We start from the raw sequence: 25,414 nt of genomic DNA on the forward strand, positions 1-25,414 counted from the left end.
TAGCAATTTTCAAACTTTTCTTATCTTAGAAGTTATTTTTATACTTTTATTTCTGTTTTCATTCTAATATTACCATATTAATAATTAAAACTAAAAACATTTAAAACCCAAGAATATACAACACACATTCTATCAGCCTTTGGAGCAATGATGTCATTACATTATGTAGTCTCTCAATTTCCCACAATACATTGTAAAAGAATGAAAGTGAAAAACACATTGACAATACTGAGTTTACATTATTACAAAAATTGGCCCTGGACCACAGTTTGTAAACCACTGAACTCTATTATTCCTTTATTTAGCTAAGGTAAACAATGCTTCAAATAAGAGAGCATTTTCCTGCACATTTTCTTTTGTTATTGGCTTTGCTAAAATTTAGTCTGGAGCTTTACAAGTGAGCCCTGAGTACCAGCCAGAGGCATATGCCATCTCTCTATGCCATTTTGTTTTATCCATGACCTAAAAGTTGATAGATACCCTTCTCATTCCTTGTTTGATATGTGTTCACTTTGATTAGATTCTGTTGGAAAAATCACAGATAATTGGGCAACAATCTTAGCCTGGTTTGCTCTTCCACTTCTCTGTGTACTCCAGCAGTGTCATTGCATCTGCTTCCTGTGTTCCTTTGCAGCCAGCCTCCCGCTCTCAGCCCCAGACCCTGGAAACCACAGATCTGCCATCACTATTGTTTTTCACTTTTTTTGCATTAAAAAAAATACAGTCATACAGCACAAAGTGGTTTCTTTCACTTAACATAAAGCCATTGGGATCCATGCATGCTTCTTGTTATTGCTTAATAGTTGGACCCATTTTATTGCTTCTTCATAGATATTTTGATTATTTATCGATTTTTGTCATTCTGAATACAATTGTAATGAGATTTGCACTAGTCTTAATATGGACAGGTTTTCATTTAACTAATCTGTTTTAAAATATATTACTTGATTATTATTTTGATCTTTAAGTGATTTGCCATCTGCTGCAAACATAAGTCATTTTGAAAGCTTTAATAAGGGAACAGAAGATAAAATGGAGATATTAAATATATTGAACAGAAACAAAGTTTGATACAAGGTCATTTGAAATGGAGGAATTATATTCAGTGCATTTTGAAAAACACGTTACTGAGAATATTTTATTATAATAAGAGTTCACCACAAAAAAAGTCTTTTAAATAAATTGATTTCTATAGGTATATGTGTCCTAAAATTGGTAACAGACTAATATAATCAAAGTTTTTGACTTAAAAATATCACAGGTTTGAGAGAATGTTTTAAAAGTATACTATCTAGTATAGAATTATTACTAAATGTTTCAGAATATATTAGGCTTTCTTAAAACTATTGAATTCTTAATTTTCATAAATTGTCATTTTACAAAGTATTTTAGTTTACTTTCCTCATTAACAAATAGTTACTGAGGATCATTATGTGTTAGTACTATCTTAGATTCAAAAGTCAAAGAGAAGAAATATAAATATGCACAGAATATTTCACACTCAGCTTCAGACACAGTTTCAACTGTATCTCTCTAACCATGGGCATAAAAACACAAAAAGAGACCACTTTTTGAGTGTCCATCTTAATTCTAGTCATTTTGCTTCATAGCCAGTTTTTGGGGTTCTGTATTCAACAGTAACAATTTGCCTCTCCAGTGGAGTTTCACATATGTAAATAACTCTATTCTCTGAGCGAAATATTTTACTCTTCATCGTGATTAATTAACGATAATCTCCATTAGTACTGAGACTTCTGAATGCAGAAATTCTTTAGTCATAGCTTATTCTTTCCAAATAAATAGGTGTTTTTAACCACTACTTACTTACCAGAGACAACCTACTTACAAATCAAAATACCAGCCTTTTTTTCTTATTATCAAATCAGGGAAGGTTCTTTGCATTTGTAACAATATACCAACAAACCATGAATCTCAAAAGAAATAGAATATGGTGAATAAATTTGGATTGAGTTGATACATAAATAAAAAATAAATGAATGAATTAAAGAATGAATAAATGAAAAACTATTCTTTATATTTAAGGACAAAATTGTTATTTTCATTAATTCTTTATTTTTATTTTTTTCATTAAGTTATTTAATTATATTTTTTAAGAAACAAAAGAATGTGGAAAATATAAACAAGATAATAATTTATAAATCAATTTTAATAATTGAGTAGATCCAGGACCACCAGAATAATAGAATACAGTGGGATGCCCAAAGGAGTTGATTCTACTGGCTTAAAAATGTAATTGTTCAAAAAAAATAAAATTTAATCTTTCATTAAAAAGCCTGAACCTTCGTGTTACATTTATATCAATTTATTCTACATATATTTAGTTTTTCTGAACTTAGAAACTAGGTTAGTTGTCCAATTGTATTCAACTATGTATTTTTAAAATAGTAAGATTTATGCTGATTCTAAGTATATTCTATGGGAGTCCATTGGGATTGACAAATCATATGTAAAATACTTATAGAAAATACTAACTAGTAATCTATATAATGCCTTAATAAGTCTATAAAAAGAAAGATTAAAAGGCTATATTCCCCTTTTCCCTACAATAGGTACAGTATTAGAAAAGTCACACTCAAGTATGTTATATAATAACCTCTCCCCACCCCTTTTGTTTGGAATTAATGCTGTTGCATTGGAAGTCATTTTAGCACAAATATTACTAGTGCTTTTAATCAAAATACCTTATTGAGGGAGCATTTGTGATCTTGTTCTCAGGCATATGTTGTTAGTTTTTGGCTCAAATAAACTATAAAAATTCTCTACAGGTTTGGACATTTCTTACATCAATATTTAGTTGGGTTAGTGTGGCAGAATCCTGAAGTGGCTCTCTTGGAACAATCCTGCATGAATCCTGTCTGATTCAGAATGATTCTGATGTACTTTTAAGTATCTTATGTCATGTAGAGTGTTGACTAGTAAGACATGTCAGTTGAAAATAATGACATGGCCATTACTGGTGTCAACAAAGGGAAGTCAGTCATATCCCTGGCTCTTCTTCAAGAGAAAAATCAGTAACGTGACTGGATTATCAAAGTATAATGAGTAACATGAGCATCATGATTGTGGTTGATCACAAATATAACTAATCGAGATATTATTAATTTTTTCCAGCCTTAAGTATATATAGCTAAGATCTTCATAAAGATCTCACTATAAAATATTTCAGTTTTCATGTTTTTAGGTGATTTCTTTGTACAGTCAGGAGAAGCAGAATATCCTACCCCACAATATGCCTCTTAGACATGTGTTATTTTTGGCTGGTTATTTTTAAGAGCCTGGGGATATAGCACAATCTCTGAAATCAAAGAAGTTGCCATTTTGAGAAGTAATTTTTCATTTATAAAGGAAATTGCCATTTGTATGTGTCTCCTTCTCTATACCAGGAACAGAAGGATGACTAAATCTCTAGAAATTCTTATTTTTCTCCCCTACAAAAAGTAAATAATGAAGGGTTACATGATCTGTTTTAATTTTCATTGCAGATGACACATAAGCACACTTCAGCATGCTGTCTCTAATATCAGCTCTTCCTCTACAGTATACAATCATATGAAGAGTTTACTTGACTCACGAAAATTTATGTACCAAGGTGAAGAGAAATAAAAACAGTATATTCATTTGGTAAAAGTAAAAAAAAAACCCAATACATCTCAGAGAAGAAATGTAATAGGGAAATTATAGAATTTGATGTGCAAATTTTTTGACATGGACACAGTGAATATTGTGTTGTTCCTGTGAAAACAAAAATTGCTTAATCATTAGCCATGACCTAAATGTTGTTTCAGAATGAAAAATATAAGAAACAGATTGGTATTAACCTTCAGAATTTTGTTTTCTTAGGTAAGTTTTCTCCCACTATCCAAAAGTAGAACATTCCTATGAAACTTTTCCTACCTGAAATGCATAAAGTGAAGAAGCAATTACCTCAGGACATGTGTTGCTAATGGAGGCACAAAACAAATTGAGAAAGAGAAGATGCTCACAGATAAAGGAAGCGATGGCTTGATGCTGAAATGCTGAGTGTGGTTCTCAGGAAGGACTTTGGCAATGTCACTTTCGCTGCTCCCTGCACACTGATCGTATATTCAGCCAAGCAAATGCTGAATGCTATGTTTGATTTTCACCCTTTTTTTAATGAAAGTAATTTTTTTCCAATTTCTCAGCAAGAACAGGTACAAATGTAAATCTTTTTTAAAAGTGAAGTAGTATAAAGCAAATTTTCAACAAGTGGATGATACCTGTACAATCAGAGTTTCTTTGTATACAACTAGAAATGCATTATTGAAGGGGTTCATAATGAACCTCCCCCAAATGTGACAATTTAACATTTGAACTGCTTTGAGCTGAACACAATCAAGACCCAGCAGACTTAAGAAAAACTAACCTATCCCTTAACTACCTAAAACAATTTAGATAGAGGACCTTGACAAGACAGGGGGCTATTACCACAGAAAATTTTTATCTGGATGACCAATTTGTATGACAGGAAAAACATCTAATTACCAAATATGTGCTTTTCTTATTTTCTTGTCAGTTACTCTCCTCACTTTTGAAGTCTCAGGTTCCAATCACATTTTTTATCTCTGGCTTGCATATAAGCTTCAATGGTCTGAATTGCCCTGTCTGAGTCATATATTCTTATGGGGACCCCTTGTAGACATGTAATTAATATTTTTTTCTCCTGTTATGCTCTTATATTAATTTAATTATTAGACCAGCTGAAAAATCTAAGAGTTAAATAAAAAGTTTTCCTCTCCTACACTATCAAAATGGGGAGTGGTTAGAGCAACTAATCGAGAAACATGTATAAAGGACCCATGGACAAGGCCGAAGTGGGAAAGGATTGAGGGTGGGAGGTGGGGGTGAGTGCGGCAGGGTAAATGGTGGTAGGAAAATGGCGACAAATGTATTTGAACAGTTAAAAAAATAAATATCTCTATGAAAAAAAAGAGTTCTTTAACTTAAGATTAACTAAATAAACCAGAACTTGGATTGAGAGAGAAAATATTCCATTTCAGCAATGTGATCAATAATGAATAGGTTGTTAAAACACCAATGATCACATCTCTTTATCTGGCTTGTAACACAAGAGCAAAGGGATACATAATGTTAACAACTTACAGAAAATTTAAAACTCCTGGAAGGAAATAAAGTGTATAAATTAGCACAGTGTTATAAATCTGTAGAGCCTACAACCATGTGGGAAAATGCTAACAAGTTGATTAGAGAGATTCAAAGGTAGCTCGCAAGTACTCTGTGAACAGCTAATCAGCAATCCGAGCCAAGGTACCACAAAAAGTCCTCGGTAACCCCTGCCTTGAAAATCAGTATATAACCTGATAACTGGAAGAGGGCAAGGGGAGCAATATTGTCACAGACCAAACAGTGGGTTCTTGTTATTTTCCAGACAGAAATCATGGGAGGAAACAAGAGTTAGAACAGAAAAGGCTTATTAAATTTTAGAGGGAAGAGACCAAAACTTCACCCACCGTAGCAGTGCACACTGAAAGGGCACGTGGCTCCTTAGCTTCTGCTGAGGCCCTGTAAATACTGCTGGAGGAGGCCTGTTTCCTGGTTGACCTTCCGGGTCTCCCTTTGGCTGAGCTGGCTACATGCTCCAACATCAAATGTATGGCTCATTAGCATTTTAAATCTCTTCACAGGGGTGCCTTTTTCACTATGATAATGAGCGTAAATCATCAAAAGGACAATCCCAAGAGCTACTGTGCACATGCAATTTCACGGACTTTCTCTGAGCTTGATTGCATCTTTTCCGTGTTCCACAGCACTACTAACACTGTGTTGTAACTAGCAGAGGGCAGACATGGTATACCTATTCTGATTTGAAGCAGGATCCAGTCCCATAGCTTTCTTGCCTGTGGCTTCCTACAATATCCCCTACTCAACTGCAAAAGAGAATTAAAAGAGAAAAGATAATTCTTAAAAGCTTCATATTTAAGTCAAAACTAAATGCATTGATTTTTTTCAGTAAGTTTTTAAAATCACTAATTTTTATGAAGCCCATAAGAGATATTATATTAATGTAAAGTTATTTTTCATAATCTTTGCTTTAATGCTTTATTTAAATTCAAAATGCAAAGTAAAATCTAGCAGATATAAACATCTAAAAAAAAGGGCAAATGCTTTTAGGTCCAAAGGAGTGATAAAAGAAATTCAGTTTCAAGAAGCTGTATTTTCTTAAAGATTTTATTTATTTAAGAAAGGAAGAAAGAGAGGGAGAGAAACATTGATGGGAGAAAGAAACATCAAACAATTGCCTCTCTTACTCACCCTGACTAGGGACTGAATCCACACATGAAGCGTGTGCCCTGACCTGGAATAGAACCAGCTACATTTGCTTTGCGAGACAGCACCCACTTGACTGCGCCTCACTGGTCAGAGCATATGATTTTTGTTTTAAAGTTTAAGCAACAGAAACTAAGGGTTTAAAGGCAATGAATTATTAAGAGGGTTTACAAATGGTCTCAATTATAAATGTTAGGGGAAAGGCTGATGTGTGAATAAAATTTAACTCATTTTTAACAAATAATAATAATATAATAATAATAATAATAATATGGCTGTCTTTGAAAAGCCTGAGAAAATAGTGTTAAATAAAATTTTAAGTTCCATGGCTAAAAGTCTTTTTAAAAGAAAGGGTTTATTAGGACATTAGTAATAAAAACAAACAAAGAAAAACAATTTTGGGGACATGGAGTTTAAACCACCAGCAGCCTTGTCAGGTGGAAAGGGCAAGTGTGGCCATTGTCCCAGAGTTGGTGTGTGTTCTTATACATCAAGAAGGGGGAGAAAGCTGTTTTGAAAGAATTTACATTGCCTACAGATAAATGGGGTGCGAGAAGTTGAGAGGGGTGCTTGTTCTAGGATAGGTGCAGAGGTCGCAGCAATAAGTGTCGGCTTCTGTGGATTAGCCTTGGGCAACAGATTGTAAAATTCATGTGTAAACAAGAAGTGGAGGCTCCTATGGTTTGATGGCACCTGGCTAATCTCTTTTAGATGATGGTGGAAATAGCCACCTGGAAGTTAATTCAAAGTTCCAACCTACACTCAAAGATGTAAGCAGTCTTTTTTCATTTTTATTGCCCTGCAACTGTTCACTGATTATGCCCTTCTTGTCTCGTCCTTCCACTCTCTGGCGTGCTGTAATTTAATTTAAGACACCTCGGATAAAATATGAGTAAGACACATTGAAATTTTCCAAACAAGAAACTGGCATCCAATTAATATTAAATTATTTTTGATTTCTTATTTATTTCATTTATTTTAATAATTAAGAAATGATTCGAATAATTCTTTAATGTAGTATACATCTATACAAATATAATTGTGTACTTTTGAATCATGAAAAAATTATTCAAGAAGTTTCACAGTGATTCATATTTCTGTTACTATCCATAAAATATCATCCTTTGTTTGGGGCAGTCTTTTCCACACAAACCCTTACTAAAAAGAAGATTTGAACTATAAAGGCTGTGCTGTCAAGCGATTATTTCAAAATAAAAATGTACATATTTGTTTTGTAAGCCTAACATAGAAAATGTATCTTTAAATATGTTAATAGTGGGAGTCTCCTTCAAGGTAATGAGTTCAGTAATAACTATTTTAAATTAAATTAAAAACTAGTTACCTATAAGTTTTTGGTTTTACTTTTGTATTCAGAAACATATTCAATTCACAATAAAAGGTGAACAAAACATTGTGATAAATTATGTACTGGACATTATGTTTAGGACTTTCTGATAATTATGTATATTTAATTTACATAATTTCTAATCATGTGCTCTTAGATTATGAAAATATATTTTGAAATGATTATAAAATAAGTTATACTTAACTTCCAAAAATGTATCTTTTTCCAGATCAATTTCCAACAAATGTATTTCTAAATATGTTAAGTACTATATCCTATGTCAGGAAATTTTAAACTTTATTTGATATTCAACATGTAATATTTTATTTATCACTTCTCCATTGATAGACTTTGTGTATTTATAATTAAAGATTGTGTGACAAATCATCATTATAAGATGTCTCTTTGTATACATTTAAACTTCACTGTAAAATAAACTCCCAAAACTGTCACATGTGTGTCAGTGCCAGAACATTTTTTGTTTTACAAGTGACAGGTAAATTGCTCTTTAGTCAGTATAGCTTTTTGCACTTTAATCCACCAGTTCTCCAAAAATTCTAAAGTTTATTAGTTATTATTGAACCACAAGACATTATAGAAGGTACAATATACATGTGGAAATTGATGATAAATATCTTTGACAGCAATTTGTAATTATCAATCATGCTTATAAGTCCATATAGGAAGTTGTTTTTAGAAAAATTTTGTTGCTTTTTTTTTTCCCCTAACAAGAGCCCTTAATTGTGTTTCTCACACACACATTTTTTTAGAAATGCTTTCTTTTTAGATAATACAGAGAATTTCCACATACATATTACCCAATTTTTCCTAATGTTAATGACTATGATACATTAATCAAAATTTAGCTGCCAATTATCAAAATACCTTACTATGAACAAAATCCTAGATTTGATTTGGATATCAACAGTTTTTCCTGTTTCTGTTCCAAGAAACATATTTTAATTCATGCCATCAGCTATTTCCAATTAATCTTAAAGAAACTGGAAATTAGAAAAAGAAGTAACTTACTCAAATTAAAAATTTATTCAGTGGAAGAGGCAGAATACAGTACATAAATTAGGAGAGATGTGTGAGATGGCTTAATACTAGTGTTTTCACATTTTCTCTATTTTGGGAAAAAACTTCCCACATCAGCTTTAAATCAGTGTGTGTGGTGACAATGGAATATAAGTTTAAGAAAAAGTAGAAGGTTGAGGGTGACATAAAAGATATTTATGTTACTTAAAACAAGAAATATAGATAAGAGAGTTGCATTAAATATTTATATTAATCAATTTTAACAAAAATAAGTTTATTTCTAAAAAGCATCAATGAAACCTTTGGAAACCTTTATGATAATAAAGTGTTGAAAGTTATTTGAAATTGCTTATGTATATGTTAGCTGACATTAGCATAAGTAAATTGCTTCTGTCATGAAATTCACCTTGAAATCACTTTTGAATTTGATAATTCCCTATCCTCTAATATCCAAGTCATGTTTAAATAAAAATGAGAATAAAACTGCATCTGTTACCCCTGGGAATTCAATATGTTGATGAATTTCTACATATAGCCCATGGTAGTAATTGTCATTATGGAACCACTGTGTGAGTAATTCTATACAACTCAAAATAGAGACCTCAATGATCTACTAAGAAAGATGATCAACTATAATAATTGATCTCTTAATATATCCTAATACTTGTCATATCAGTGATAATGAGTTTCCAAAGACAGTAGAATTAGTGCTTCATAAAACTTACAGGTGTTTTTGAAGATAATAAGCAATAGAAGCTCAGGAGAAAAGGCCATATATCTGACTTTTTTGTTTTTCTGATTTTTGATTGAAACAAATAGGTGTCAACTATAAGTTATTTTTGAAAAAGTATTTCCTGCTGTAATCCAAATGTATGATTATTTAATAGTGAAGAATTTCAGAATAGTTATTTAGGATTTTTTAGCCAAGTTTAAGTGATAAAATTTTACTTTGCTTGCTGAGTATCTGGAAATTCTGTGTAGTAGATTCCTTTTTTTCATGTTTATTCCCTAAGGTTTTACTTTTTGTATTTTGAATATTTGTGTTTGCTTCATGTAGTCTAACCAGCTAGAGATTTGTTTCTTTTCAGTTTCTTAAATATCTAAAATTCTTTTATTTTACAAACTTTCCCAACATAGAAATTAAATATTTCAGTTATTTTTTAATTATCTCAAAAATATTTTTGAGTTGGATAACTCTTCCAAATTATAGCATCAGAGTCTCAATTATTAGAAGAATCTGCGTTTTAGACCAAGATGGCTTCATAGGTAAACACAACACTCACATTCTCCCACAACCACATCAATATTACTGCTAAAATAGAGAACAACCATCATTGAGAACCACCTAAATTCCAGCTGACTAGAAGTCCTACAACTAAGAATATAAAGCAGAAACCATTGAGACTTGTTAAGAGGGATAGAGACACAGAACAAGAAAATCCCAGTCCAACCAGTGGCAGTTAAAAATTGGAAGGGATATCTGAACTGCAAAGGACCCCACTGAGGACTAAGTGGTTCTAGCCCTATATCCGACAGCAAGCACAGGGCTCTAGTGTCAAAAAGAGAAGTCCACATAACTTTTATCTTTGAAAATCAATGGGGGTTATGGCTGAGTTAGATGATGAGCTTCTAGAGACCCAGGCATTCCTCATAAAAGGCCCACACATGGGCTTACTCAGATGCAGTTGTTTTGAGTTCCAGCACCAAGGAAGAAGATCAAAACTCACACCAGGGACATATGGGGAGAAAATGAATTGCCTAGCTTTAGAACAAAGTCTGGAGGGGCAGCTTTCTCCCAGGTAGAAGTGCTAGAAGAGGCCATTGTTGCTTTTCTGAGCTCTTACTTTACAGAGCTGGCAAGGGGTGCCATTTGTGAGTCTCCATCAACCTGGCTAATATGGTTTGACCCACCCTGATGATTCCCTGAAAACCCACTTCACCCATCTTGTGGGCTCACTCAAACCATTTTCAAAGGATTTTTATACAAATGGCCTGTCTTGGCTTATGCTTCAGAGTTTCCTAAAATCCTTAAAAAGCAGCACCCGGCCTTAGTGTGCAATGTAATTTTTGCTAAGTAACCCCAGGACTGGCACTAGCCACAGCTGGTTTTGGTTTGCAGCTAGGCATTCTCCTGGTCACCTCAAATCTCAACACAGGTAGTAGAAAATTGCAGATAACTCTGTAGCTTATGCCCAGTGGCCCTGGGCAGGGCACAGGTGGCAGGTGACCTTGTCCCACATCTTCTGAGAGGTCTCAATGTCAGCACACACAGTGGGAAACTTCATACTATGATAAAAAAAAATCTACAAGTGACACACTCAAGAGAAGACACAGCAAACTCTAGAGGTCCCCTGAAGCAACTTCTGCTTCATGAAGTTGGGCCCTGTGTAGCAGATCCTCAGAGAGGTCGCAGCTGGTTCTCCCAGAAGATCAGTGAGTGGGTAAATCGCTCTCATAGATGCACCATCAACATTGCAGGCTCAACTACAATAGGAGGAGCCACACAACTGACAGAATAATACACCTGGAGCACCGAACTCAAGTGATCATGGATGTTGTGCCACTGAGCCATACAAGACACCTATTAATAAGACCTCTCTACCAAGAGTGAGGGACATATCAGATCTTTCTAATACATAGAACTGAACACAGGGAGTCAGCCAAAATGAGGAGACAAAGAAACATGGCCCAAATGAAAGAACAGAAGAAAACTTCAGAAAAAGAACTAAACAGAATGGAGATAAGAAATATGCAAGTTCAAAACACGGGTTATAAGTACATGCAATGAACTTAGGAGAAGAGTAGAACTTAGTGGGAACTTTCACAAAGAGAGAGGAAACATAAAAAGAACCCCTCAAAGAAGAAGAACACACTAACTGTAATGAAAAATACATTACAGAAGAATTAACAGAAGAGTAAATGAAGCAATCAAATCAGTGATTTAGAAGATAACAAAGAAGAAAGCACCCAATCAGAACAGCAAAAAAAAAAAAAAGAAGCCCCCAAAATGAGGATAGTTTAAGAGCCTCAGGGCAACTTCAAGCAATGCAATATTTGCATCATGAGGGCGTAGGAGGAAAAAAAAGAGAGCAAAGAATTGAAAACCTATGTGAAAAATGATGGAAAGCTTCCCTAACCTGGAAAATAAAGTAGACATACAAGTTTGGGAAACAGAGAGAGTCCCAAACAAGAGAAACCAAGAGAGTTTCAAGTCATAATTAAAGTGGCAAAGGTTAAAGACAGAGAGAGAATCCTGCCCTTACTGGGTGTCTTAGTTGGTTGAAGCATCAACCTATACATCAAAATGTTGTGGGTTCAATTCCTGGCCAGGACACATACCTAGATTGTGGGTTTGATCCCCAGTTGGGGTGCATACAGGAGGCAACCCATCAATGTTTCTCTATCACATTTGTGTTTCTCTTCCTTTCTCTCTCTCTCTGTCCTTTCCTGTCTCTCTAAAAATCAATAAACATATCATTGGGTGAGGATTGAAAAAAGAGAGAGAGAGGGACAATCTTAAATGCAGCAAGAGAAAAGCAATTAGTTATCTACAAAGGAGCTCCCATAAGACTGTCAGCTGACTTCTTAACAGAAACTTTGCAGGTCAGAAGGAATTGGCACACAATATTCAAAGTGGTGAACAGCAAGGATCTACAACCAAAATTAATCTACCCAGAAAAACAATAATTTAGAATCAAAGAACATAGAAAGAGCTTCCCAGCCCTGACTGATGTGACTCAGTGGATTGGGCATTGTTCCACAAGTGTAAAAGTTGCTGGGGTGATTCCCAATCAGGGCACATGCCTGGGTTGCTGGCCTTGTCTTCACTTGGGAACATGTGAGGAGCCACTGATCAATGTTTCTCTTGCACATTGATGTTTCTTTCTCTCCCTCTCTTTCTCCCTTTCTTCCTGTCTCTCTAAAGAAAGAAAATCTTAAAAATATAAGAGCTTCCCAAACAAGAAAAATCTAAAGGAGTTCATCACCTCAAACCTGGCATTATATAAAATTTGAAAGGGTCTTAGTTAAGAAGAAGGAGAAAGAAGGAGAAGGAGGAGGAGAGAGAGAGAGATAAAAATATGAATAATAAAATGGCAATAAATACATATCTATCATACATATATATAAATAAATATAATTACTTTAATATAAAAGGATTAAACATTTCAAGCAAAAGGCATATGGTGGTTGAATGGATAATAAAACCCTCATTTGTATTATCTACAAGAGATTCTCATCAGATTCAAAGACACACGCAGACTGAAAGTAAAGGGATAGAAAAAGATATTTCAAGAAAATGAAAACAAACAAACAAAATAATGGTGTAACAATATTTATAGCAGACAAAATAGACTGTAAAAGTAGAGACAGAAAAGGACCCAGCAATTCCCAAAGAAATTACCTGAAGAAATCCAAAACGCTAAATTGAAAATCCATATGCATCCATATATTCTTTGCAGTATTATTTACAATAGCCAAGTAATGCATGCAACCCGTGTCCATCAAGTGATGAATGGATGAAGAACAAGTGGTGTATACCTACAATGGAATATAACTTACCCATTAAAAAGAATGGAATCTTGCCATTGACAACAATGTTGATAGAACTAGCGTGTGAAATAGTCAGACAGGAAAAGACAAATGCCATATGATTGCACTTATATCTGGAATCTAAAAAAACAAAGTAATCAAAGTAGCAGAACAGAATAAGACAAAGATAACATTTTGACAGGTGCTGGATGGGAGAGAGGTTTAGGGAATGGGTGAAAAAGTTGAAGGAAATAAGAAAAACAAATCGACAGTTACAGAATAGTCATGGAGATGTAAATTAAAACAAAGGGAATGTAGTCAATAATATATAATAAATGATACATGTTATCAGGTGGGTACTAGATTTATTGAGATAGTCATTTAATAAGTTATATAACTGTCTAATAACTAGGTTGTATACCTAAACCTAATATTATATTGTACATCATTATAATTTAAAAATTAAAATTTATTTAAAAAGAATCTGATAATACATTTTATACATCATTAAAATAGCTGTATTTATGAATATCACTTATAGAAAAACAATTACATACTGATAAGCTGTCAAGCTTATGATGACAGATACAAGTTTTAAAACAAGTCTACCTATTACTGTAAATCTATTGCTAAGGCATAGTTACAATTCTGCAGATAAGATACAGTATCAATTCATGCTTGTAGCTAAATCTTTAATTTGACAAGCTATTTTATTGTTAACTGCTTTTAACTAAAAAAGTTAATATATTAAGTTTAAATATGTCTAAGCTCATTGAATCCCTTTTAACAAGTTCTTGTATTGTTAATTCCTTTTAACTAAATAAATTAATATATTTAAATATTTTTAAGAAAGCACCAGTTCCTTAGGAAAGATTAATGTAGTAAGTGTTAACAGTTATTTTAATTTGTTGTGTGTATGTTAACAGTGCTGTGAAACCTCTTACTGACCTCTCATCAAAAAGGCATTCAGCAATGTCATCTCCATAAAGTTTTATTAATCATTCATCCACCATGTGAATTTTTCAAATATAAATAAGTTGCCCTATTAAGATGCTTAGGTGCTTGTTTTCAGTTTGAAAAATTAGAAAATAAAATTTAGGGCTTATTAAGAGCTCATCAAGTCCACATTTGCAATATTTAATTCAGTTTCATCTTTTTATTGTTTTCCGTACATCTAGACAACTGGTCTCAAAATCATGCTACAACCAAACTGTCATCAAATTTTATTAGAAAATCTTTAGTTGCATCAACATATTAAAATAAGTTAACATTTATAAAGCACATAGAGTGAAAACACATGCCACATTTATGTTTACTACTTGCATAATGTGTCCATTTTCTGTGGGGTAGATTCATTCCTCTTTAATGGTTAAGAATCTAAGATATGTCTTGTCCTTCTTTTCCAGCATCCATAAATGTAAATGATATGGGCTGAAAAATATGTTTTCTAGTTTCCCCCTTTAGATTATGATCCAGTTTGAAATATTAGAAAAAAGACATAACAAATACCTTTTATTTTATTAAAAAAAACAAATGTATGTACTGACATTTATTGGACAAAGGTGAGATTGTGGAGATTATAACAGATATAACTAAAGACAGTGATTAAGAACTCAAAGTACTCAGAAGAGCATGATTTAATGTTTTATCACACACATATCCATATCCTACACCTACTTACTTTAAAATGCCTAGCAAATCAATACACAATTATACTCTCAATTATTCAGAAGAGAACTGGCATCATTACACAGCATATTTCTTCTGAAAAACAAAAACCAATCCTCTGTGCACACTCACAGAGTGAGAAAAGGGAAATAATGATTTAGTATGATTATGAATGTGGGACTAAACATAAATACCAAAATTTATTACATATATATGTAATATATATACATATGGTCCTGTAATGCACATTTTTAGATTTACATGCATATGTGTGCCCCTAGCTCTGATATGAAATGGATTTCTTATTATTGCTGGCCAAGAAAGCAGCCATCTAATCCAGGACTTGAAAGCTGCCAAGAAAGCAGGAAATAACAAAGAGAATAAAGTTGGAGTGAGGACAATAGAGCCATGCAGAAGAGTGGCAGGTACGTGTTTCTTGTTTTTTCAGAGACTTAACTTTCTGTAGAAAATATTTTCATATGAAAAGGTTAACAACTAATAATTTTTATAAGTATTTTATTTCTCTCCTTCCTAATATATTATTATACTGGTATTCTTCATTTCTATTACAGTGTTTTTGATCTCTAGCTTTTAGTTTTTTGGTTTTTTTTTATTATTTAAATCTTCCTGCTTACATTGTCCACTTGATCTTGCATGGTGTTTACTTTATCCATTAGAGCCATGATGATACTAATCCTAGTTGTTTTAAATTTCTGGACTGGTAATTCCAACACCCCAGCCATATCTGGTTCTGATGTTTGTTATACTTCTGCAAATTATTATTATTTTTTGTTCGTATGTTTTGTAAAATTTTTTCATTAGCTAGACTTTATAGACAAGCTAAAAGAAACTGCTCTAAATAGGCCTTTATTAATGTGGTGGTGACGGTGGGAAAAGGGAAGCTTTATATATCCCTGTGCTTATGGCTCAGTCTTTTTCTGACCCTATGCCTGTGGTGTGTCAACTTCACAAGTGTTTTTCAGGGTTTTTTTCCTCCACACTTGGGTGGGACAGGATGGGCTACAGTGGGCTGGAACTGGGTTTTTTGTTTCACAAATTAGTTAGGCTTTGATAATACAGTAGCAGGTTAGGCTCTGGTTAAATAGTTTTACCTGAGAGAAGGCCTTGTTAAGAAGAATGGGTGCTCAGGTTTTTTAAAATTGTTCTTTCCCCCTTTTTGCCACTTGAAGCCTGAGGGCATTTTTCTTCTATATTTCATTATGGAAATCTGTTGAGCTCTTAGAGGTAAATCTCACAATATTGTGGGGCCCACTTATAACAGGATTCCTTGGATCATGTTTACCTCAGTCATCAATTTCAGTTTAGGTTTTCCTACCCCCATGCTGGTTCTCCAAAGGTTTCCACACAGAAGCCTCTGCTTCAATAAGCTGCATATTTCTCAGTTTGCCTCTTTGTGTCTCCAAATTTTGGGCAGCATTTTGCCCCATGTTCTCTCTTCCCTTACAGTTTTAAGAATTGTTGATTTTTCACTCAGTTCAGCTTTTTACCTGTATTTGTTTTAGAATTGAATGATCACTTCCCAGTTCCTTACCTGCAGAATTAGAAATTGGAGGTCCTACTCATATTTAATTTTTTTAAAAGAAAATTGGAAAACAGATAAAAATAGGTGAAATCAAGGAATTATAAATTAAATATATTGACTAGGTAGTATTAAGTTCAATTGACTATTCCTTAAAAAGCTTTTAAAAGAATATATTTTAATGATATTTGGAATTACCCCAGGAATGTGTGTGTTTGCTGCCATATTTATCAGTCTAACCCATGATACTAAGAAGAAAACACAGCAAACAAATGTATTATAACAACAGAAACTGAAAAGTTGTTCAATAAGAAACAGTTACTATTTCTAATAGAAATTCTAAATAATTAAACATTCTAAGTATGGTTAAAAAAACACTAAACAGAAGTCATTGCAAATAACCTGATGAAATATTAAAGCCATTTTAATTAAAAGCAAGTCTCGACAGGATTCTTGTATCAATGTTATTGTTTTACAGTATGTTAAAACTTACGTACATTTAATAGGACACACATACAAAATAAGATAATAGCTCTGATTATCTGTTTTATTATCTTTGAATTTTTCTGGAACACATTTAGGCTCATTCACCACTCCTTACATAGATCTTTCTCTGACTGAACTAAAGGTATGTATTTTATAACATTTTTAATTCTATAAATATACAAAACTAGGAATTAGTTATCATGGTCAAGAAACACTCCCAGCTACCCAATATCTCATATAATAAGATCATTTTAGGCAACTTTTATTACACTTCTTTAATGGTATATTACTTTTTCTTCTCAGTTTTAGAAAGACAAATTTTGAAGAAATTAATTCGGATTGACTAGATGAATAATGATTAAATTTCCACACTATAACACTGTACCACCTTAGTCCTACTTTACACTCTGAAAAATGAAAAAGTCCTAAATGTATTTTAAAATGCTTATACTCTATGGAAGCTTGATATTTATTATGTCCAGTCAATGCTATACATACTTTTTTGCTATAAATTAATATAAAAACTAAAAATTAAATATTGCAGCTGCTTCAGGCTTGTCCTTTGAATATAGCAAATATTTTATAATGTCTCTATGATTTTCCAGGTAGCTTTCATAGATTTCTCAATAGTTCTGAACCAATCTTTTGTTACCATACAATGTATTTTAGAATTTAGTGAAATTTCTATGTATTTTATAAATCTCACTTAAAACAGTACCTTTATAATTTGAGTTTATTCCTTTCTTGTTTTTGTTGTACATTGGGTTCATCTTAGTTTTCTAACTTGCAAATTCCTAGTAGGCCAGACCATATATTTAATAAAACTTTTAAGATTTTTAATGTCTCTTTTAATTGTATACACACACACACACACACACACACACACAAGCGTGCGTGCGTGTGTGTGTGTGTGTATGGAAATATACCAGTTTTAACTATTATTTGCATGGAATTTGATATAAAAATTTCAACTATTCAGAAAGATAGTGTAAAGTTAGCCTACCTTCAGTTCTGGTCTCCCATGGCAATATTTTACTGCGTATATTTAAAAAAATATTTAGTGTCAAGAGTATGATAAAACATTTCATTTAATTATTCATCAAAATGTTATAAAATAATCTTATTATTCTTATTTTAAAGACAGAATAGGTTTAAATATGTTGACTAAGATATGACCACATAGTGATAGAGATCCAAAAGCAAGTGTGCCTGGTTACAAATCCTCTATATGCTCACCACTTTCTAGTCCTTCGCAGAGAGTTTCTAGACTCAGTGGTCATAGTCATTCCCTTCCTTATTCAGACAGAAAGGAGAAAATACCCTGAAGTACTTTCAGTAGAGTACCCTGACTTTTGAGGAAAAATCAAGTGCCCGATGATTTATTTCCTTCTTTCCTTCTCTCCTTTTGGCCTCTCCCTAGCTCTCCCTCTCTACCTCCCTTCCTCTCTTTCTGTCTTTCTTTCATTGGCTTAAATCGTTCTGTTTGATTATACCTGATTAATGTTTATAATTAAGCACTTACTATACATGCAAAATATATTTTCTATTTCCACCTTGGGCAAAGGGCATACCTGTGCCCTGACATTTTAGCTAACAAACATATAAAAAATATTCAAGCACAATTAGAAGAAAACACTCTGGTAAATATAGTTCCAGATTATACATGCTTAAAAAACTTTCACATTTAATTTATACTTGAAAGTCATCTTCTCTAATTTAGAAAAAGGAGTCATTTTTAAAAATTGATCAGATTATTTAGGAAGAAATAAGAACTATTTACAATTTATATATAGAATGAACACAATTTCTCTGGAGGCGCTGCAGAATTTGTGTAGAGTTGTAGAGTGAGAAGCAGCCTAGTAGGAGTATGTGTGTGCATGTGTACTTATATATGTTTATATCTAATTATACAACTGTGTAATGTCCCTCCTATCAAGTATCTGTATGATATAAATGGGTTTGTTTCCACATCCACAGTCTCCGTCTTTATCAAGTAGGGGTAGGAATAGGGACGGGGAAGAGCAGGCCTTTTTTTTTTCTCATTCTCTCTTTTGAGTGTTAAAGTAAAACAATCTGACAGAGGCCACTTTATCTAGATCTCCGCAGTACATAGTCAGACTGAGGTAATTCCAAACCAATGTTACAAAGATGTGAGATTATTTTTGCTTGCAAATTTACTTACTTTGGCAGTAACAATTTTAAAACATCACCTAAATGGTTGCTTTTCTTTCTCCTATGAGGTTTCAGTCCATTTTCACAACAAGAAGCTAGAATCCTGCATATGTAGTTTAATGTTTTGCACAGAAATCTTGGCAATGGTATTCTCCTTGCTGATGAGAGCCAACCTGGTGAAAACAGTACAGCCTTTCCTATGCCCTTCTGTATTACACATTCAAAAGGTTCTCCTTAGTTTATTATATTGATATAAAGAATATAGTTAAAATCCAATTGTCATTTTTTCCAAAAATTAAAACTGTTGATAATTTGTGTTGAACTTTTTATAAAATAGCTCAATTTAGAAATCAGCATCTCTATTAAATTATTCCATCAATAAACACCTTAAGTAATCATTTTATTGTGTTTTTTATGGATGATTCAATAATTAACCTGAATTATTAAAGTAATAGCTTTCAAAAATTCTAATCAAAATCAGGCTAGTGAATCTTATTTCTGTTATTCTTTGGGGTCATTTATTAATCATATATATGAGAAAGAGCTCTTCCTGACAAGGAAGCATTATTTAGGGAAGAATTAGACACTTGGGGAGTAGGAAGGCAGGCACAAGCTATATAAAGTGAAGACCTCTGATATTCCTAGGGTATAATATATAAGTATTTCCAACATACGGTAGCTTAAAGGAACAATAAAATGTCCATACTAAAGAAATAAAATCCTGATGCTATTGTGGTCCTAGGATTTGCTGTCAGTAACAAATAAAATATATAATAGGTGAAAGGATGTTTTATTTATGAGAGTAAAATGAATAGCACTATAGGAAATAAGTTATTTGCTGCAGTAACATCAAAAGGCAAGAATTACCATTTGACACATCTTCCAAGGAGCGTGAAGTTCAGATAAAGGATGTGAGTCTAAAATTGGAGAAGTGCATCCTTAATATAAAGAGAAGCCTCGACTGTATATCCAGGTCTTGAAGTGCTGCGTATCTTCCATATTATGTCTTAGGATAACTAGCTCATTTATTAGAAACTACCAATGCCCCTGTTCAAAAAGCGTGGGTTGTTTATAGCAGGAACACAAAATTCATTATGATTCTGTGAAACAACAAAAATGTCGAAGTGAAATAAACTTTTAGAAATATTTCATGAAAAAATAGAAAGTAACAGTTATATTTAGTATTATATTTTGAAAACAAAGTCTGCAGCCTTTGAAATCAGTCAGACATGAGAGGTTGTATATTCTATCTTTAACAATTAACCCTTTCACAGAAATAACTTTTGGTAGAGGTTAGGTGTTTGCTATGTACCAAGTCTCCCCTAATCATTTTTTGTATGTTATTGAATTCAAATTTCACACACCTCAATCATGTCATTACTATGAGTATTGCATTTTGCAGATGAGAGAAATGAGCATGTGAAAATAAGCAAGGTCACAAAGTCAGTAAATGACAATTCAGCCTTCAAGTAAAATTAAAAACGCAAAATGTTTATAGTTTGCCTTTGTTATTTATTATTACAATAGCAATTACCTTAAAATACAGTTAAAATAGCAAGGAATATTTTCATATTTCTCACAGTTTTGGTGCAATAGAAATTTGGGAGCTGCTTAGCTAAGCAGTTTTTCCTTGGTATATCTTACATGGTTTTAGTTAAAAAGTCAGCCCAGCTCCAGTCATTGAAGGCTTGACTAGGGCTGGAAGATCCACTTTCAAGGTGACTCACTCACATGTCCAGCCAGTTATAGGCAAGAGGCCTCAGGTCTCCACTTAATTCCTTGTAGTTCTTTTCAAAGACTGCTTGATTGTTCTTATGACATAGCAGCTGGCTTCCCTGAAGGTGAGACATATGAAAGACAAAAGCAGAAGTCATAATCCCTTTTATTAATTATGTACTGTCAATTTCATACAATCCTACTGATCGTACAAGTTGGTCCTATTCAGTATGATAGGGGATCACAAAAGTTCATGGGAACTAGGAGTTAAAGATCATTGGTGGGGGGGATCTTGGAAACTGGCTTGCACAAAGCTATATATCAAACAAAAATATACATTTAAGTACAAAAGATACTTTGTCCTTCAATAAGCCTAAATTCTGATCTATTTTTACTATGCTATAGTAGAAATTATTCTGTATTATTAACAATAGCATATTGAAAGTAGAGGGTTTATTGTATAGGAATAGAGAATGGGGATGTTAGAAACCTTCTCCTTTAGTAAAGGGTTTACAGAGAATCTTCCTGATTTTATTGTAATATGTCTTGAACAACTTTTTTAAAGATTTTATTTTTTTATTTATTTTTAGAGAAGAGAAGGGAAGGAGAAAGAGAGGGAGAGAAATATCAATGTGTAGTTGCCTCTCATGCATCCCCTGCTGGGGACCTGGCCCACAGCCCAGGCATGTGCCCTAGATCGGGAATCAAACCAGCAACCTTTTGGTTTGCAAGCTGGCACTCAATTCACTGAGCCACACCAGCCAAGGCTTTTTTTTTTTTAATAGGTCTGTAATGATATGCAATTCCCTCTTAGGACTGCCATTACTGTGTCCAATACGTTTCGGGTTGTTGTGTTCTCGTTTTCATTTGTTCATGATATATTCTGATTTCTTGCTTGATCTCATTGCTAACCCATTTATTGTTTAGTAACATGTTATTTAGCCTCTACATCTTTGTGTTTTTCAATTTTTTTCTTGTGATTGATTTTTAATTTCATACCATTGTTGTCAAAGAAGATGCATGGTTTGATTCAGAGGTGTCCAACCTGCACTCCATGAGCTGCATGCAGCTCAGGATGGCTATGAATGCTGCCCAACAAAAAAATCATTTACTTAAAACAGTATGAGAAATTTTTTTTTGAGATTATTTGTCACAGTGTATTTAATGTGTAGCCCAAGAAAACTCTTCTTCTTTCAGTGTGGCCCAGAGATGCCAAAAGTTTGGACATCCCTGATTTAAATCTTAAATTTATTGAGTCTTGTTTTGTGTCCTAACATATAGTCTATCCTAGAATATGTTCCACATGCACTTGAAACTAACGTATATTCTGTTGCTTAGGAGTGAAATGCTCTGAAGATAACAATTAAGTCCACGTATCCAGTGTGTCATTTAAGGCTGCTGTTTTCCTTGTTGACATTCTGTCTGGAAAGTCTAGTCACTTATGTCAATGGTGTGTTAAAATCTTATACTTTGACCGTATTACTGTCACTCTCTCTCCTTATGTCCATCAAGATTTGCTTTACACATTTAGGTGCTCCTGTATTGGGTTCATAAATGTTTACAAGGGTTATACCCTTTAACTGGCTTGTTCCCCTTACCATTAAATGATGCCCTTCTTTGTTTCTTATTATAGCTTAGTTTTAAAGTCTATTTTGTCAGATATAATTACTGCTGCCCAAGGGTTTTTTTTTTAATTTCCATTTGCATGAAATATCTTTTTCCATCCCTTTACTTTCATTCTGAATTAGGTCTCTCGTAGACGGCATATACAGACTACAGCATAAATAATGCCCCTTTTTATTACACACTCTTTTGTTACAAAATCATAAGCATGTAATTCTGTACCATAACAATATCACACTCAAGCACACCATATGACATTTTAAGTGAAATGTTCAAAGTGAAACTGTAAATTATTATACCTATATTATTACCCTACCAAGAACACTCAAGCAGGTGTTACTTCTGCCGGACCCTGTATATATGGGCCATATTTTCTTATCCCTTCAACTACCTTATATCTTTTGATTGAAGCATTTAAACCACTTTTATGTAAAGTGATTATTGATAGGTATGTATTTACTGCCGTGTTATTCCTTTTGGAGGGGGGTGTTTCTTTCCATTTATTTTTTTAAAGCCTCTAAGTTCTATGTCTTTCTGGAAACAGCGGAGTAATGGAAGTGCCATTTCTGTACACTCTGTAAAGCATCACCTAGATGCACACACCGCCACCAAGGATCCAGTGGCTCTGCTTGTCACACCATGGCTGCCTGGCCTCTGCCACACCTGCGGGCTGAGACAAGGTTTTAAGGAGCTTGTCTTCTGTGGCTCGGTGGAACTAAGTAGGGACATAAGAAGCCCCAACACCAGACACAGCCCTGGCCCAAGTGGCCGCACAAGTGGCCATCCTAGGCTCCAGGAGCAGCTACAGCAGGGGCCCCTGTGGGCGACTGACTGTGTCCAAGCTCTGGTGCAGCATTTTGGGAGGCATGCCGCCCCCACCCTGTCTTCCCCATTGGCTTGGAGAGGCCCAGGGCAGACTCAACCCTGGCAGCAATGCACCACAGCGCCCCCTTGAGTGACCTTTAGTGAGAGGAGACAAACTGGACTTTATGTCACTAGAAGGGCTGATGGGCTGGCCGGCTGGTTGGCCAGTGCCTGCAGTCAGACTGCTCATTTCAGCAGACATGGTGGGAGGGGTGCAGAGCAGGGGCAGCTGTTTTCATTTCCTTGTTTTAAATAGTTAATGCTCTTGAAAGGGTGCACTAGACACAGGTGTAGAAATTTGGGGCAAAGTCTTATGTGAAAGAAGTAACCTATGTGGGCCGCCAGCTTGGGCCCACAGCCTCTGTCCTGGCTGTGGGTCACTCCGGTAAGCTCCCCCAGGGACTGCAGTGGGAAGATGTGCGGCACCACCACCAGGGTCACTGGTGAGTCTGCAGTGATTTCCTTTTACTCCTCTTAAAGAAGCAGCAGCACCTCTGTGGGCACCGTGATAAGGTTATTGGAGTGACCAGCATTGAGGTCATCTGCATTCAGCTCCTGTTGGTGGGGTTCAGTGTCTGGTATTTGCTGCACACCTGGGCTTTATCCCTACGCTGAGTTTGTGCTGGAAGGTCAGTGTGGACTGTGCCAATACGCATTGGGCAGGGGCTTCCCCGCTCAGTTGTACTCATAGTGAAATACAAAGCCACTGTGGTCGAAGGGCTCAGTGAAGTTTGCACAGGTAGTCATAGTTGGGTTTCTCAAAAAACGCCAGGTACTGCAGGTAGTGCAGATACTTGGCAATCTCCTCTGGAAGCTCTCACAGAGGACCTCGATGGTCATATAGTGTCCCTCATGTTAGCATTCCTTGAGTGAGTCTGCCTTGAGCATCTGCCAGGACAGGCTGCTACACAGGAAGTACATGAACATGTGGCCCAACATCATCAGATCATCACAGCAGCTCTGCTCCTTGCCCAGGTGTGTGTTGATGCTCATGTGGGGAGCTGTGCTTGTCAGGCTTTTGTGCTTGTGGTAAAGGATGTGCTTTTGGGTCTCTGGATCGGTGCAGTCCTTGGCCAGGCCAAAATCAATGATGTGGATGGCCCGCTCCCTCTTGCTGCCCAGTCGTCCCACCAGGAATTTCTCAGGCTTCATGTTGTGGTAGATGAGGATCAGCTAGATGGCACTCATGAACACAGTCTTGACTGTGAACTTGTGGTTGCACAGGTTAACGAGGTCCTCCAGGTTGAGCCCAAGGAGCTCCAGCACTGTAGAATTGTACTTCCCACATGGCCAAAGTAGGAGACCTGACTGACACCCTCTGAGTGCTAAGATGCTTGTAAAAGGGTTACTCCAGGTGCAGTTATGATGCCCACGATTTGACGAGCTCCAATTTGATAACTACCTATTCAGTTGTATAGATTATTTTTCTCAGCTGGAGCACCACTAAGTTGGCACAACCTATCTTCGTCCCCTGAGCTAGTCCCATGCTCTGCATACTGTGGCTGATTCTCTGTCCCCCCTCCTACTCTCCTTTTCCTCCTTTCTTGTCAAAATCCATGTTTGTGGTACCCTGGCTTTTCCATGGTGGGTAATTCTGCTGTTGTACAAATACTGGGTCTATGGAGACCTGAGGTCAAGGGCAGCTATTCAGGGCTAGAACACAATGGTGCTTGATGGAATCCTGGTTAGTCAGACTTGGGCGCTCGCTGGGATTCTGGCACTCATCTCGGTGACCTCAGGATTGCATGCAAGGGGAGGGAAGGACACATTCTGCTGACAGGTCACATTGCCTCAAATCTCATGGTTCCCAGCTTTCAGCCTTCACCATGACTATGGCCACATGGTTGGCTGGCTGAGCTGGGTAGCCCAGGCTCCCACAGCAGGGAGAATGGGCCCCTACTCCAGTCCCTGCTCTAGCTCTGAAGCTTGCTAGAGACGCCATTCCTGCACCGCCATCCACAGAATGTTGGACCCTGGCAGTCCTCACTGCATGGCTTGCCCATTGCTGCCATTTATCCTTTATAACTATGCTCCTCTGTATTTTCCCCCTTCTTGTAAAGAAGACCCTTTCGCATTTCTTGGAACACTGGTTTAGTGGTAATGAA

The 25,414-nt window shown here is 35.0% G+C and overlaps 1 pseudogene; it reads right to left on the reverse strand.

The window, feature by feature from the left end:
- Positions 1–23,746: 23,746 nt before the first annotated feature.
- On the reverse strand, positions 23,747–24,867 carry LOC129079993 (casein kinase I-like; annotated as a pseudogene).
- Positions 24,868–25,414: the final 547 nt, after the last annotated feature.

Source organism: Pteronotus mesoamericanus, unplaced genomic scaffold (genome assembly GCF_021234165.1).
Source record: "Pteronotus mesoamericanus isolate MK-2021 breed Mesoamerican mustached bat unplaced genomic scaffold, CSHL_Meso_final contig_82, whole genome shotgun sequence".
Classification (NCBI taxonomy): Eukaryota; Metazoa; Chordata; class Mammalia; order Chiroptera; family Mormoopidae; genus Pteronotus; species Pteronotus mesoamericanus.